General features: G+C 36.0%; 1 non-coding gene across 1 annotated transcript; it reads left to right on the top strand.

Annotated features, from left to right (window-relative positions):
• The first annotated feature begins 2,290 nt into the window (after positions 1–2,290).
• On the top strand, positions 2,291–2,397 carry LOC111719089. The gene has a single exon (XR_002769379.1). It is a non-coding gene; the product is annotated as a U6 spliceosomal RNA (small nuclear RNA).
• Positions 2,398–13,687: the final 11,290 nt, after the last annotated feature.

Genomic DNA, 13,687 nt, shown 5'->3' with positions numbered 1-13,687 from the left:
TGATCCTCTCCCTTTCTGACCTGGACCACTTCATTCCTCCTAAGGCAACATGGCCACTTTCCCACCCACCCCCCCTTCCCGGAGCCTCACTAGATTGGCTTTATCCCTGCTTGAATTTAGAATTACCAGGCTCAAGGATCCACTAACCTCCACCTCTCTGGCAGCTGAGATTAAAGGCATGGGCCACTATATCTGGATCATTATTTTTCTGTGAAGTCATTTTCCTTCTAAGTAATGATACTAGTTACTTCAAGAAAATATTGTAAAATCAGAATTCATTTCTTTAGCCTGGTCCATGAGCTTCTCCTTTGTAACTCTCTAGGTCCCAACACCTTTAACTCCTGGAAACCAGATAGTAGATATTAAATGAGAGGGACAAGTTTCTCCTTTATTTCTCTGAAGACTAGCTCCAGCCTTTGTCACTGAAGTTTTGTTTACCTACTTCCAAGATAATTCAGAAAACAGTTTCTCTGTCTTTTCCTTGCAGTGAGAGACAGTGTCAGATTGGAGATAGGACAGGGAGATCAGATGTCAGAGCCAATACAGAAGTTCATGGGAAGGTGTCGAGGGAAGTCAGGAAACATAATTGATGTGCTCTGGATGGGAGGGAAATGGGGAGGGTACTTCACAGCCTTTTCAGGAATCTGAGGCAGCCAGCTGAAATTGCTAACGTGATGGTAGGCAAATGAATCTGGACTTGAGGTTGTCAGCAGCATCCCATTTGGGGAGTTTCCCTCTTGCCACCACACATCCTAAGGGAATGAGGGTGTCATGAGGATCTGTCATTCCTCATTACTTGGTGTACTAATAGATGGATTCCCCTGTTGTTGCTATAAAACCCTGTGTACCACAACCATTTCCAGACGTAGTGAATTCTAAGGATTCTTTTTATCAACTTCCTAAACACAATGCTCACAATCCATAATTCTCTGCTAATCCCAAGGACTACCCTCCAGGGTAGAGATGAACTGAAAGGAGAAGAATATTTCACAATCATTTAAACATTTTGGAATATTTTTTTATATGCTGGAGTAGAAGGGAATAATATCAGAGAAACAAACAAGGTTTCTGAGTTCCCTTTCACATCTAAATCTATAATCCTGAGAAAAGGTTTCTGTCCACATGCAGCTTCCATTCAAATAGAAGAGAAGAATAGCAGTACATATATATGTGGTACTCTATAATTTACAAGAGTCCTTAGTGGTTATATGGATGTATACATATGTACATATTCATATATACGTAGTAGTTTCTAATTTATATGCCTCACAATATCCCTGTGCAATAATGGGTCATAATATTTTATTCTCCTTATTTCACTAATGAGGAAACTGAGACCAAGAGTTCCAAATAACTTGTCCACAATTACCTGATTCATAACTTTTAGGGCCAGACTTTGAACTTAGGTCTTCTAACTCCAAGGCTAATGTTCTTTTCATTTTGTGGCCCTATCTCTCAGCAACATAGTCCATAGGTGAATCATTATACAATAAGTACATTCCAGAGGGTCATGAATACACGGGAGGGGAAAAAAGTTTGTGCTGGGTCTTATAATTTGCATTAAGAAGAAGCAGTACGTCAATAAGGAGACCTGCAGTTGTATTGTTTAACAATCAATTTATCAAATATAGCTTTAAGTAAATTTTAAAATAAACAATTTATTAAGCAGCTACTTTTTTTGCTAACCACAGTGCTAGATGCTATAGATACAAAACCAAAAATAATTACAGTCCAGGGGAGACTTGTTGTTTGTTGTTGTCATAGCTGATCTTCTTGACCCAATTTGGGGTTTTCTTGGCAAAAAAAAAAAAGTGAAATAGTTTGCCATTTCCTTCTCCAGATCATTTTACAGATAAGGAAACTGAGGCAAACAGGGTTAAGTGACTTGTCTGGGTCGCACAGATAATAAATGAGGTCATATTTGAACTCTTATATATAAATATAAATCTTATTGATTCCAAGCCCAGTGCTCAACCCACTGTACCAACTATCTGCCACTTAAAGTAGACTACAAATGCATCAATAAGCATATGCATAATAAATACAAATTGAATGAGGGAGGTACAAACAGCTGGGGGTACAATGAAAGGCTTTTTTGTTGAAAGTATTGTTTGAACAGGAAGGAAATAAGAGATTCCAAGAGATAGGATTGTATTCCAGACCTGGGGAACAGCCTGAAGATGGAAGAGGAAGTGTCATGTGTAAGGAATGGCAAAGAAGCCAGTTTGGTTGGACTACTGAGTGTAAAGTAAGGGAATTGACCTATAATAAGATTGAAAAGATAGGTTAAGTGCTCGCTTCAGCAGCACATATACTCAAATTGGAATGGTACAGAGAAGATTATCAAGGCTTCTGTACAAGGATGACATGCAAATTCACGAAGCATTCTATATTTAAAAAAAAAAAGAAAAGAAAAGATAGGTTGAGGCAAGGTTATGAAGAGTTTTAAAATCTAAACAGATGAGCTTATATTGATTCTACAAGCAGTAAGAAGCCAGTGCAGCTTTCTTGAGTAAAGCTGCATGGTGAGTGTCATTCTGGCATATGGGTGGAGGATGGATGGAAAGGGGAGGGACTTGAAGCAGGAGGATACTGCAATAGGTTAGGTAAGAGATCATTAGGGCCTGAATTCTGTGGGTGTGTGTACAGTGGGAATGTCTCCTTGTGAGGAAGATGATAACTAAGAAAAACAACTACAAGATTTGGCAACTGATTATATTTAGGGGGTGACGGTGAGTAGGAGCTGAAGACGACTCCAGTTTGCAAACCTGGATAACTGGAAAAAATATTAGTATCTTTATCCGAGAGTTGAAGTTTAGACAAGGGTTTGGTCTAATGAATAAAACAATAATGGTTCCATGCTAGACAAATTGAGTTTGCGATACCATATGGTCATATGGATCAATGAGTTGAATATGTAATATTGAATTATCTAGTCTATGGGATCCCTTTCAAATCTAGGATTCTGTGATACAGAAGTAACAAAATGCAGTAGAGTTTGCAGATGAGAGAACATCTTGGTGAGATGAGAGAAATCCTAGAATACTTTCTGCAGGAGTTGGATTTTAAACTGGATTAGCAGTTCTTCCAAAAGGTCCTTTTCAACCTCTTCTCCATTCTTCTTATGCAGACAATACAATCTCTGGTGAAGGGACAGGGCAAGGGTTGTAAAAGGAGAGGCAGCAATGGCAGACAATTAAAATCCAAGTCTGACTTCTAGCTAAGCTCTCTTTACACAATAAAAAACTGCCTCTCTTTAATTAGACCATCTATTTACTTAAATGTAGACTCATTATGTCAATTTGTAGATTATATAATGTCACATAGCTATTTAATCTACTTTTAATTTCTCAAAGTACTTTACTGGGAATTTAAGAAATCAGGTTCCAGTTTAGGCCTTGCCACTAATTTGTTGTTGATTTTTGAGCAAGTCACTAATTCTTTGGGTTTCATCTTTAAAGCTATAAAATGAAGGGTTTTATTAGATGGAGTCCAAAGTCCTTTTTAATTCTAATATCATAGAGATTTAGATTTACTTAAAACCAAATATAGAATATACCCTCCCTGCTACTATCCCAGCAGCAGGGAATGTTTATGTTTTTCTTGGATCAGTTAGGAGAAGGGAGAAGGAAATTCCAGTGTTAAAGGACCCTTAACCACCCTCCATATGTCTCAGTCTCTTTTCATTTCTAAATTCCCTTTAAGTAACTATGTCATTGTCTCAGAAGATTGAAACTTCCATATTTGTGTACTTGTTGGCAATTGTGAATAGCCAGGTAGGCAATTTAGAAAAAGCAATGAAGCATACACATGAATCACTGATAAAGGAATGAAATATTAACTGCCTGAATTCCTTGTTTCTGACCCAGTGTTAAATGAATAAAGGAGACAAAAAGAACTGTCTCTCCAGATCAGCTTTATTGTTTGAAATTTGCAGATAGAAGACAAAAGGTCTTCACAACTTCACAATGTAAACTTAGATGTTTTTTCACTTTTTCAATACTTCAAAAAATCGGTGACTTAATCAACATGGGCATTCTCTCCCCTGAGTCAGAGCTCAATCCATTTATGCCTTTGCAGATAGTTTTTATGAGCTATAGTGACTAAAAAAAAAAATAATTATCTTTTGTTCAACTTCCTGGTACTGTCTTTCTGCACTTAGCTATGGGAGACTCTTAGACAGCATTTGTGACCCGTTGCTGTTTCTTTACTTTAATTCTTTCCAGCTTGTTAAGGCCTACAAGAACTTGGTCCCAGTTGGTATATCCTTTCAGAATTCAGAGCTACCTGCCTCCATGACACATTGAAGCATCAGAGTAGTTTTTCATTGGAAGACTTCTATTACAAGAAAGCCTAATGATGCACACGTTTTGAGATGGACAAGGTGAGGCAATTGTTGAAATAATATAGAATCATAGAATGATAGGATCTCAGAGGTTGAAGTTACCTCTGTGGTCATATACACTAGTGACTGTTATGAGTCTGAATCACTTCTCTCTCAAGGGGTGAGCCAGCCTTTACTTGAAGGCCTCTGGTAACAGAGAGTCTCTATCTCCCAAATCAAACCATTCCATTTTTAGAAAATTCTAATTTTATCAGAAGATGATGGCCCATTCGAGATACAAGCAACCAGTGCCTTTTAGACAGGGAGGAGAAAAGAGACAAGAAGTAAATTACTTGACAAGATTCTCTTGCTGATAACTAAAGAGAGCTGCCTTTCCTAAATTAAGATGTTGTCAGGAGTCTACTCATTGTTAATCAATCACATTTGGACCTAGTAAAACTTAATAAAAGTTTTTTTCAAAGCCTACAAATAAAACACAACTTGGGAGTTGCTGGTTCAGTGAATAACTCTGGTAAACAGGTAGTTTGTTGGAGTGGTCATCTTATAAATTGCCAATAAGAGCTGTGGGATAAATTTCAGTAGGTATGAATATCAAGGATAATGTTTCAATTACCGGTTGAGATTGTGCTGATGATGGTGATAGTGTTAGGGGTGGTAGTTGAGAAAAAGCCAATCCACAATCTTAATTATGGTTGGCAGAAAGGTAGTGGTACAGTGGACAAAATGCTTAAGGAAGATCTGAGTTCAGATCTTGTCACGTACTAATTGTGTGACCCTGGACAAGACTTTTGAACTCTCTCAGTCTTTGTTTCCTCTCTGTAAAATGGAATAATAATGACATCTACCTTATAGGGTTGCAATCAAGATCAAATGAAATAATATACATAAAGCACTTTGCAAACTTAACAGCACTATACACATCAGATAGTATTATTACAAAGCATGGTTTGTTATCCAGTTGTTGTACAAGAGAAATGAAAATGCTGGAACATTCAAACTCTTTCTGTTATCCCTCCCTCTCAATTCTTGAATGGCCCTTTCTACTCTCCAGCTTATCAGTAAGGATTAACTTTCCTTGGGAAGATGGAAGAAAAAAATTCAAAGGGAGAACAAAGAAGAAAAAGTTTCTGAGGAGGAGGTAGAGAGGAATTCAATCCATTGTCAGAATGATGAAGGGTGAGTAATATAGAGGAATAAAAAATGAGGAAAGATTATTGAAGTTGAGTTAAATGAGTCTAAACTTTTTCCCACAATGGGTAGAACTGGATTCTATGAGGAAGAAATTGCTTTCCACACACCACAAATGAAGAAGTGGGTCAACAGTTGCCATCATGATTGAGGGCATCTGTTATTTGTTGAAAAAAAGAGAATCATGGTGATATAAATTTAATCCAATCCAACAGATATTTCTTAGCTGTCTACTATGTTCAAGGCATTGTATTGTGCTAGTTGTTGATGATACAATAATACCACGAAAAAACTAGTCTTTGCCTAATGGGAGCAATATGCCATTCATCTGGGAAAACATAGCATGTAAATGCACTCAGTCCAGTGCCTAACCTATAGTAGACTTTTAATAAATGCTTGTGGACTGATCAGATAAGCACATGAATGATAATTTGAGGAGGAAGAAAACACTAACAGAGAGATCAGGAAAAGTTTCTCACAGCAGATACCACAAGAACTAAACCTTGAAGGAATCCAGGGAGATTGAGAGAGAGATGAGAAGAAAGAGACTACCAGACATGATCTTTAACCCATACAAAGCCCATACAAACCCTTTCAGAAGCTCAAGGCTCAATTCCATCTAACAATAGAAAAATGACAATGGAATCATCAGTTTTTAATAAACATGGCCTGAATCTTTAAAGTGCAAATCTAATTTTCTCTCAACCTAACCAAAAGGCTACTTTTGTTAGGAGGTTAGCAAAGAGAGATGGTAAAATCATACAAAAAGATCAATTCTGATCATATGAGAACATCTTCAAGTAAACAAATTTAACTCAATCACCTTGTTCTTTTCTAAAAAATGATGTTTGTATAGGTAGGAGGTGGAATTCTGAGTTCAGGGAAAAGCAGATAGATGAAACACTTTGGTTGGAATACAGAGTATATGAAGGTAGCAATAGGCAAGAAGCCTAGAAAGGTAGACTGAAGGCAAGTTGACATGTAGTCCTAAACTGAGAAATTCGTATTTTATGCTAGATGCAAGTGGGAGTCACCAAAATTTGAATAGTGACATGATCAAACATGTTTTAGGAAGATAATTTTGTCAACCATCTGTAGGATAAATCAATAAAGGAACAGAAAACCATATATTGACCTGAGTAAAGACAATATCCATTTCTGATGATAAACGTAGGAACAAATTATTTCATCAAAATGGATATGGAAAGCATATTTAGGGGCTATGCAATCTGGAGAAGTAGGTGAAAGATCTTTGGGCACAAGAATATCTTCAACAATGCTCAAGTGGATAGTAGAGCCTTTAGAATAAGTAATGAAATTTGGAAAGTGAACAGATATCTAGAAAATTTATGTCAAACAATAATTATGTGATTTCTGAACCACGGCTTAAGATTCTTGCATAATGGACTCTGGGTCTAGGAAAGAACATATCCATTAATATAGGGGAGTAAACATATTTACCTAATGTTCTTATCAAAGAGACTTAAAGATACTTAATTACTCTGATGTATCTATGATCTAACCAATTTGAGTATTTCTCTCATTAGTTATCATCCTAAACCTTCTTCTCCTTCATACATACACACACACACACACACACACACACCCCTTCTCACACATATTATCTGACCAAGTGTGCCTTTGGTGAACATATTGGGTTTGGCTATTATTTAGAAGACTTCTTTTAGGTCTTTTAGTATTTTGTAAGTCCCAGGGCAACATTCAGACTCTTAATGTTCTCTCTTCCTCTTAAATCGTGAATACCCCACCTGCTTTTCAAGTCATGTATTTCCTTTATGTAATTTCCTAATTTACAAGCCATCATTTGTAGTAGGAGGCAGTTACTTATGCCCAGCATACATCTCTTCATTGTCTTTAATTCTGTCATGATTTAAATTTGAATGACATGAACAAGAGAATATTTTTATTTTCCCCAGTTACATTTAAAACAATTTTTATATTTATATTTAAAATTCTGAATTCCAGATTCTCTTCCTTATCCCCACTCCCAGCCACCATTAAGAAAGCACCTGTAAAGTTATATAAACATTACCATGAAAGAAATGTTGTGAAAGAAAACATAGATCTCCTCCTCTTAAAAAAAAATCCAAGAGAGAGAAAGACACACACACACACACACACACAGAGAGAGAGAGAGAGAGAGAGAGAGAGAATATTCAGAGAAAATAAGTTCTTTCTTTGGGTATGGATAGGACTTTTTTTTTTTATCAAAACTCCAGGGTAGTTGTGGATCACTGTATTGCTGAGAACAGCAGTCATTCACAGCTGATCATCCCAAAACATTGCTATTACTTTGTACACAGTGCATTTCACTTTGCTTGAGTTCATGAAGGATTTTCCAAGTTTTTCTGAGAGCATCTTGGTCATCTTTCCTATAGAACAATAATATTCCTTCATAATCACATACCACAATTTCTTCAGCCCATTCCCCAGTTGGTGGGCACCTTCTCAGTTTTCAATTTTTTGTCCTGAGAAGAGAGCTTCTATCAATAATTTTGCACATTTAGGTCCTTTTGCTTTTAAAAAAAAATTCTTTTGGGATTTATGCCTAGGGATGGTATTGTTACATTAAAGGATATGCATGGTTTTATAGCCCTTTAGGCATAATTTACATATTTTTGATTATTTATCAATTGGGGCATGGCTTTTTTTTTTTTAACATATTTGACACAGTTCCATATGTCTGACAAATGAGATCTTCTTAGAGAAATTTGCTTCAAAATTCGTTTGTTTTTGCAATTATTGTATCCCCCCCATTTATTTTATTATCTCTCCTTTCACCCTGTCCTCCTCAAAAGTGCTTAGCTACTGACTACCCCTTCTCCCAGTATGTCTTCTCTTCTATTACCCTCCCCCCTTCCTGTATGGCTTTCCTCTCCTATTTTCCTGCAAGGTAAAATAGAGTGTGTATGTTATTTCCTTTTTGAGCCAATTCTGAGAGTAAAGTTCACTCATTCACTCTCAAGAGGAGAATATTTGTGTTAAAAAGTTTAGATTTTATGTTAAGGAATAGCTTGGAATTGTGAAAAAGTATTGCATGATTTCCAAAATAAAATCCAGTTCTTCTTCTCACGTTAAATTCTGATGCAATTGCAGTGTCTGTCCAACCTAATCTTCCTAAGGCAAAGCCCTTACCATATCACTCTTCTGCCCCAAAATTTTCAGTAACTATATTGTGTTGCTTCTAGAATTATAAAATATAAACTCCTTTGTGTTATAGAAGGTTGTCCATAGTCAGGCTCCAATCTATTTCTCCAGGCTTATCATACACTAACATATATTCTACATTCTGACACACTAAATGACTGTTTCAGAACTACAACAAATGCACAAAATATTGCCCTTCCTCAAACCCCCACTGTTAAGGAAGGCCAAAAATCTAAAATGGAAGTCAGTTCAAAAAAGTTGGGAGACTCTCAGGAATGAAATTCTGGTAAAGACAAATATAAAAACTTTTAGTAAGTGATCTTAAAAAGATCTCAGAAGCCAGCTAGTCTAACACTCTTGTTTTGATTAGGCAGAAACTGAGGCTGGGAGAGATTAAGGGATTTATCAACCAAGACCACACAAGGGATAAACATCAGAGGCAGGCTCTGAATTCCAGCCCTCTGCTTCTAGAACCAGTGTGTCACACTATCCTATCTTAAACTTGAGGGAAACAGAAACTTGCATCAAAAGGAACTCCGATATATCACAGATACCTGCCCCTGACATTGAATTCAAAACTGTACAGATCACAAAGCCTCCCCAAAGCCCTACTAAACTAGTTAATATTAATTATTGATAATGATTAATATAATTATATTATAATATAATAATAATCCTAATGAATAACTCAATGATAAAATACATGGAAAGAACTTTGTAAAACTTTAAAGTGCTCTATAAATATTGACTACCATCATCTTTATCTAAGGTTAGGCAAATGGTAGGTCTCCCTGCCTTGTAAATGTCTCATGAATAGACCTGGCCAAAAAAAAAAAAAAAAAATTCAGTTGTCTGGAGACTCACACAACTCAGTACAGAGAGATTCATTCCCCCACCCCAATGATTAAATTTTTGACAAATCAGTACAAAAATATTCTTGTGCCTGTAGCAGATTTTATTGCAAAGGGCAGCAGTGGAACAGAGGAAAATTGACATATAGATGTGAATAGAGGGTGTCTCAAACTTCAGTGGGTCTGGTGCATGCCTTCAAGGATCTTGAGGAGAAAAATGGGCCCTAAAAAAGTACTATAATATCTGGAGTGGCAGCATGGTCTGGAAGAGGACATTAAGAAGAGGTTCAATGACAGTTGTCATTGAGTAAGTGCACCCTTCTGTGGAGGAAACCCTTTTTTGATTTTGACAAACCAAGACAAAGCCTCAGTTGTCTTGTACTAGTTTCCCTTTGTACTTTGGATATGGAAATTCAGAAAATTTAAAAAAAAAAATTTAAATGGCTCTCAGTCCTGAGTAGTTTCCCTTTCACTTAAACAGGGATGGTAGTGAAAAAGATGACAATAAAGGGAGAAGACAATCTATAAACTAATAATATTTCAAATATGAGATTTTTGTTCAATGAGCACTTAGAAGGCAAGAACTATCTTAATTTGGTATTATTTCAGCAAATCAAAAAAAGAACTGGTAGAAGAATTCACTTTATTGGAGAGCAAAGTACTTGGCAGAATTTGTTACCTTGTATATTCATGATAATTTTTTAAATTTTTAAAAAAATTTTTAAATTAAAAATTTAAATTTAATTAAAAAAATTTAAAATTAAGCAAAAATCTTAATCAGCATCAAATTAGAAGAAAGGATGAAGATGTGAAAACATAGCACATAATTGCAACAATTTCCATCTTACCTATGCTGGTGCTGAAAACAGAATGGAAGAAACAAAAATACTGATTTTGAGTAAATCCACTGGCATGTGATTTCTACTGCCCTGCTTTAAGGTCTTTTTGGCCTAATGACCTGTTACTGTGGTAAATGCAGAAGCAAAGGAGAGTGACATTTTATTTGAATCAGTATCCTTTTTGATCTTAATTATATTATTCTTATCCTTTGTTGTTAATAAAGTCATTTTATTAAATTTTATGGTCCACAAGTGTCTCATTGCATTCTTAACCCAAGTCTGAATCACTAGCCTGAGGCAGACCTGGCTCAGAATATATGTCTTTATCCAAGCATAAAACATTGTAGGATTTTATAGAATTTGAAATGAAACTCATTGATTATATCCTCTTCATTTAAAAAACAGAGACAACACTTGCATTTCTCCTGTGGCACTACCTGTATTCTCCTTTTTTGAAGATGGCTGACAGGCCCACCAATCACATATATACTCATACTACTCTATCACTACTTTTATCTCTTATATTACTTCTGAATAAAGCTCATCTCTTTTTGGTTTCTTTTTCCTTTTTATTCTTTTCTTTTTGTACATTAATTTTAAAATATACATTTCTTTATGAATTGTGTTAGGAGGAAAACATTAGAACAAATGGGAAAAACTATGAGAGGAAAAAAAAGAAAAAGGGGGGGGAAGTAAATATAACATGATGATTTACATTGTTTTCATAGTTTTATCTATGGATGCAGATGGCATTTTCTATTCAAAATTTATTAGGATTGCCCTAGATCACTGAACTCCTAAGAAGAACCAAATCTTCCATAGCTAATCATTGCACAAGCTTGCTATTACTATGTACAATGTATTCTTGGTTCTTCTTGTTTTGCTCAGCATCAGTTTGAGTAAATCTTTCCAGGCCATTCTAAAATCATCTTGTTTATCATTTTTAGATAACAATAATTGAATTAGGCATATTTTAGTATCGTAGTCCAATCTCAGGTCCCATTATCCCAATTCTCAATGGAATCTGAGGTTGTATTTGCCTCTGCATTAGAATTTCTGATTTATCCTCTATTTACCCATACTTTGTGCATTTGCATGTAGAATTTGAGACTTCTGAGTATGTTTTAATATATTTATACTGTTTCCTAATTTTTCTTGTAAAATGATGTTATCTTACTCAGCTGCTCATGTAAATGTAAATTATTGTTTTTATTATTATGTGCTGGTCAGGCTTATAATTTCCACCTCGTAAAATCCAACCACATCGTCAGAGTGAACAACAAAAACAGTAACTTCTAACTCTGGATATGTAACCTTCAGTACGTGCAAGACTAGGACAAAGAATCAGCTAAACTGATTGTTAATATGAGCATGTTTCTAGAAAAAAAAAATTCTAATCTGATTCACAGAACCTTACTGAAAGGTATTTTGTCAAAAATTTCTAAGTATTATTTTATTCTCTAAATCATTAAATTCAGAATTGTAACTCTTCTGTTAGAGGCTTCCATTTGAGGGTATGCTTTGAAGGACTAAATTAATGCTACTTAGTGCCTCATTGGAATGAGAAATCCCTGAATAAGAGGAACTCAAAAATTAGGAGATTTGATCAATTTCTTGTTTTCAATTCCTTCATTTGAAGGCAAATACTTCTTCAAATAGATAACTATGCGATTACACTGCATCTGTATTAAATAGCAGATAAAGAAATTCACACATTAAATTTATATGTAGAGCTAAATGAAAATGCGAGTGAGGAATAGACCTCTCAATCCGAGAGCAGATTGGGGAGATTATGTGGCAATTGTAATAGGATGTAGATGTAAAGATTTCCTGGCTTTTTCTTTTTTTAAATAGAACAAGTCCCATATCTCTGGGTTAGAAAGGCCGCCTCCTTTTAGAGAGCTCCAAAATTATTTTGGGGGAGCAAGGTGTTATCTGCCACCTCTGCTTCTAGATCTCTATTTCAGGAGCGTAGTAATTGGCTAAAGAACATGAGACCAGAACTAGAATGTTTCTTGATTTTTTCAACATTAGCTCACAAGGCAGCTAGGTGATACAATGGATAGAGAGAGGGCTGAGCGAAGATTCATCTTTTTGAGTTCAAATTTAGCCTCCGACATTTACTTAGCTATATAATCCTAGGCAAGTCACTTCACCCTGTTTTCCTGCTGCCTCATGTATAAAATGAGATAGAAAGTCAATGCAAACCTTTTCAGTATTTTTGTCAAGAAAACCTCCAATGGAATCAAGAAAAGTCAGACAATTGAACAAAAACAGCAAACAAACAAACAAACAAACCAAACAAACAAACCAAACAAAACAAACCAGCTAACAAGGACCACATGAAAAGTTCTATTTATGATATCAGCTTCTAAGAGATTATTCAGGTCCAGATGAGTACATTATCTATGACGTTATTATTGGGAAAAGAGGATGGAGAGGTGTTCAGCTAGTTTTAGGGATGAAAGCAAGGAGCAAAGGACAATTAAACACTTACAATCTACATACAAATTATCTGTCAAGTGCCAGGAGAATGTCCTTGGGCTATTCAGGCTCATCAAAGGCCAAATAGAGATGCTTATGGTTCCCAGTCCACACACCCTCTTCTCCCTCAGGATTTTAAATATGAATACTAACTCTGTAGTGGTAGAGCCTTCAATACAGAGAGATTTTAGCAAGAGGATAAAGACCTTACTTATTAAAATAACTATGTATAAATATGTGTTTGGGCATCCTACAGCAAAAAATGTTGATTCACTTATGCTCCTCAGAGAAAGGAAGAACATTTGCAAGTACAAAACTCTTAGATGGTATATATAGACCTAGCATTAAGGAAAGCATCACAGTGGTAAAAAATTTTGTTTTCCCTTTATCAGGCGCTTCTCTTTTCTTTGGCTCAATGTCGTTCCCAGCACAACAATCTAGGAACTTCACTATCTTTCACCACTAAGTATGTTATCGTTACTCTCTCTTGGGGAAAAAAAAAAGTTTCACAATTTCAAAGAATTAACAGGTTTATGTATAAGTCAAAGAAAACAGAGCTCACACAGAGCATAACAAGCCACCTACAAACACCCTCCCAAGAAGCCTGCACAGCCTCCGTAGCTTGGAGTCGTGCCCTGGGCAGCCTCGCAGCGGGGGGCTCATTAGTTTGGTCTTCCACTAAAGCTTTCGCAGTCTTTCCTTAGTGGCAGTCGGCTCTACGGTTTTCTCACTAGCTGTCTGGCTTTACTGTTCCACTTGCCTGCCACCATCCACAGCCTCCATCAGCCTGAGCACTTCTTGATCCAGAACTT

The sequence above is a fragment of the Sarcophilus harrisii genome, chromosome 1, assembly GCF_902635505.1.
Source record: "Sarcophilus harrisii chromosome 1, mSarHar1.11, whole genome shotgun sequence".
NCBI lineage: Eukaryota > Metazoa > Chordata > Mammalia > Dasyuromorphia > Dasyuridae > Sarcophilus > Sarcophilus harrisii.
The sequence above is the reverse complement of the archived record's forward strand: the minus strand, read 5'-3'. Positions and strand labels throughout refer to the sequence as shown.